This window comes from Bison bison, unplaced genomic scaffold, assembly GCF_000754665.1.
Source record: "Bison bison bison isolate TAMUID 2011002044 unplaced genomic scaffold, Bison_UMD1.0 scf7180017864389, whole genome shotgun sequence".
Classification (NCBI taxonomy): Eukaryota; Metazoa; Chordata; class Mammalia; order Artiodactyla; family Bovidae; genus Bison; species Bison bison.
The window spans coordinates 1,225,347-1,229,971 of record NW_011494961.1 but is presented as its reverse complement, the minus strand read 5'-3'; positions in this window follow the sequence as shown (position 1 = coordinate 1,229,971).

Below are 4,625 nucleotides of genomic sequence, written 5' to 3'. Positions count from 1 at the left end.
CCAGGCCACCTGACCTGCCTCTTGAGAAACCTGTATGCAGGTCAGGAAGCAACAGTTAGAACTGGACATTGAACAACATACTGGTTCCAAATAGGCAAAGGAGTTTGTCAAGGCTGTATATTGTCACCCCGTTTATTTAACTTATATGCAGAGTACATCATGAGAAATGCTGGGCTGGAAGAAGCACAAGCTGGAAGCAAGATTGCCAGGAGAAATAGCAATAACGTCAGATATGCAGATGACACCACCCTTATGGAAGAAAGTGAAGAGGAACTAAAGAGCCTCTTGATGAAAGTGAAAGAGGAGAGGGAAGAAGTTGGCTTAAAGCTCAACAGTCAGAAAACTAGGATCATGGCATCTGGTCCCATCACTTCATGGGAAATAGATGGCGAAACAGTGGAAACAGTGTCAGACTTTATTTTTGGAGGCTCGAAAATCACTGCAGTTGTAGATTGCAGCCATGAAATTAAAGGAAGCTTACTCCTTCGAAGGAAAGTTATGACCAACCTAGATAGCATATTCAAAAGCAGAGACATTACTTTGCCAACAAAGTTCCATCCAGTCAAGGCTATGCTTTTTCCAGTGGTCATGTATGGATGCGAGTGCTGCACTGTGAAGAAAGCTGAGCGCCAAAGAATTGATGCTTTTGTACTGTGGTGTTGGAGAAGATTCTTGAGAGTCCCTTGGACTACAAGGAGATCCAACCAGTCCATTCTAAAGGAGATCAGTCCTGGGTGTTCTTTGGAAGGAGTGATGCTAAAGCTGAAACTCCAGTACTTTGGCCCCCTGATGCGAAGAGTTGACTCACTGGAAAAGACTCTGATGCTGGGGGGGATTGAGGGCAGGAGGAGAAGGGGGCGACAGTGGATGAGATGGCTGGATGGCATCACTGACTCAATGGACGTGAGTTTGAGTAAACTCCAGGAGTTGGTGATGGACAGGGGCACCTGGCGTGCTGCTGTTCATGGGGTCACAAAGAGTTGGACACGACTGAGCATCTGAACTCAACTGAACTGAATACATTACTCACTTATTCAGTTTGTATTCTGTAGCTGGGATTGCATATCATGTTAATATATTCACTAAGCCATCCTATCCTTCTGTCTTTTGTTTCCCGTGTCTCACAACCCTTAACATTCCAGAAGAGTCTTATTGTTTTTCTTAACTTGCACTTGAACAGGGAAGTTCTGCTGGAATGAATCACACAATAAGCAAGAGGAAACTTACTCAAAAATCATACTTTAGTATCTTAATTGAACCTTCAACTGTTCCTGGGAAATATATTATTGTGTATGTGCAAACAACTCTGCTATAATCTTCAAATGTTCTTAGCCTTTTTCACATTCTTTAAACCTCAGAGCCCTCACTGCTATTACTTACTGTACTCCACTTAGGAGAACGTCTGGTCTACTGCTAAATCTGTTCACAAATGTGCAAAACTATTTTTATTGAATTCACTTAATTTCTTCTGTTCTTCAATTATAATAAAGACTATGTCTCTCATACTAATGCCAAATCCTTCTCCAATCCTTTGAATGCCCCCTCTTCCAATTATATCTTGTCTATTGAAATAAAAAAATGTACTCAAGGATTCAACATTGATAACATCATTGGAATTTTCCTAGGGGGAATCACTGTTACTCTATTCTGACAAATATGGTTCATGTGGAGTTGATTGTTTTCTTTGACTTCAGAGTTGAATGTGTGAACACAGCTTGACTGGTCAAAGTATTGTATACTCTTCAGAGTATTTGGTTAGAAATGACTACTTGTCTCAGAGACTTTCAAAACTAATAATGTTCTCAGTTTTAAAAGAGGCACTGTCTGTTTCATCACCAGACCTTAAACTTAAGGGAATGTAAGCCTGCACTTCTGATAGCTAGCTGTGAAGTTATCAAGTAATAATTAGAGGAGAGGAGAGCTGAAATAAGAGAGAATTAGACCTGTCATCTCATAATATGAAGTCTTGAATTGTAGTTTGCCAGAAGATTTGTCACCGAACTTTTAGTAATATTAGGAAATAGATAACTTTTTTCTTTGAATTATGTACTGGTTACTTACATCAAATATCCTTGAATATAGATGTGATTGCTTTGTAATTTATTCATTTTACTTATCTCTAATATAGGGCTCCTCATTTTTTCAAAAAAAACTCCTGCTTCGCTCACCAAAGGCTGCTATAGGACAAAATCCAGTAGAACTTGTCTGTCTTGTTTCACTTAACTCTTTAGCATCATTTGGAAGTGCTTAATACTTCCTTCTCCTTGATATAACATGGAATAATTATGGAAAAGGACTGTACATGTCTTTTGTAATACTGTAAGGCTGCCTCCTGAGTTTTAAGACTTTCTGAAGGATGTTCCAGTAAAGATCTCAGGGATGTTGACTGTTTGGTTCAGTCAGAAAATCACTTTTGCCCAAGGTGTCAGCTTTCTTATTATTTAAGGAAAAACTGGTTTAGTAATATGAATAACATGGAGATCTTTCATTAACTAGCTGAAATTTACAATTTAATGTTGATCAGATTGATATTTTGTATGTCAGGGGTATTACAAATTATACAAGATATGAGTAGATATACCTCCATAGATATTTTGAACAATTTCTATGACTTTAGAATCAAAGAATAGATAGTTTGAGAATGGCTTTTTTCACATTCAGGTTATGTGATACATTGCTAAATAATTATAGTAAGCTCTTTAACCTTAAGTCATACTATCAGTGTGTGTGTGTGTGTGTGTGTGTGTGTGTGTGTTCTCTCAGAGGAACAGAAAGTGGTCCTAAAAAGATGATACATGATGGAATTTATTTAAAAATATTCATAGGAAACTGTTCAGTTCCCATGAATACATTATATCCAATGAAGAATTTTTAAATATCCCTATAATCAATGTTGACAGTTATAAATAATCAAAGGGGTGAAAATTGCTTGTTAAAAATTCTGTTGAGAGTAACATCAGCAAAACGGTGGAATAAGACGTCCCAGTCCTCATGTTCCAACAAAACACCAATTTGTTAACTGTCTATGGATTAATATACCTTTATGAGTCTCCCTTATAGCACTGCAGTTGAACACAAAAATGAAAAGATGCATTGAAAAGGTTAAGAGCAGTTTCATTTTACCTCAGTCTCCTTTCTCCTTTCAATTCAGCACTGAGTGAGAGAGAGCCCTTTGTGGCATATCCTGTGGAGAAAATATGGGGCAAAGTGGGTACCTGACCTCCCAGTGTTTCAGAACACTACCCAAAAAGTCTGTTTCTATTGCGTTGCGCCTAGGAGTCTAAGGGAATCAGCTGAACTAGTTTGTTAGGGGTAACTAAGAACAAAGAAAGGCGGGAGTTCTCAACAATCAGTGCAGGGATCTCAACAACTGGCCTACAGACCACCTCTTCTATAACTCAGTAGCTGAAAACAGACAACCCAATTTAAAAATGAGCAAAATAACTGAAAACATTTTTGCAAAGAAGACATTTGGCCAGTAAGTATGTGAAGAGGTACTCAATATCACTAATCATCAGAGATATGCAAATCAAAGCCACAATGACATATCACCTTATAGCTTTAAGTATGGCTGCTCCTAGAAGACAAAACAAAAATAATACAAAACAACATACAACAAATAAACTAATATTTAAAGGATGTGAAGAAAGGAAAACTTTGTACACTGTTAGTGGGAATGTAAATTGATGCAGCCACTGTGGAAAACTGTATTGCATGTCCTCAAAAATTTATAAATGGACTTACCATATCATTCAGACATCCCATGTCTGGGTATTGTTCCAAAAGAAAGAAAATCAGTATTTCAAAGACATACCTGGACTCCCAATTTCATTGCAACCTTATTAACTATGGCCAAGGTATTGAATCAACCTTTATTTCCTCGTGACAGGCAAGTGAATAAAGAAAATGTGGTATCAACATATAGTGATATTATTCAGACTTTTAAAAAAAGAAATCTTGCCATTTGCTATCTGGATGATGTTATGCTAAGTCAAATAAGCCAGACTCAGAAGGACAAATACTACATAATCACACATGTATGAGGAATCTAAAAGTCAAGCTCGTAGAAGCAAAGAGAATGGTAGTTGCCAGGAATTGGGGATAGGAGAAAATATGAAGGTATTGGTCAAACAGTCCAAAGCTTCAGTTATGCAGAACTTCTAGAGATCCACTCTGCAGTTTAGTGACTATAGTTAACAATACTTAACTATAGTTTAAAAGTTTCTAAGAAAATAGATTTTATTTTGTATCCATATCACTCACAGACATATACCCACACACACACAAATAATTAAAGAGAGTGGGAAGAAACATTTGGAAGTGATGAATATGTTTATTTCATTGATTGTGGAGATGTTTTCATGGTTATATACTTATATCCAAAATCAAGTTGTATATACTAAATATATAGAGCTTCTTGCACATCAATCAGATTTCAATAAAGATTAAAAAATCTATTGATACTGAAGAGTTGTAGTTATAATATATTCAGATGCAAGATGTAAATATAATCTTTAAAAGTTTTTGATCCATAAAAAATAATGTGAATCAAAATTATGAGACATTTCCAAAAATCTTTACTAAATAATACAAGTTCTGAAATAAGACTGAATAGTTTAATATTA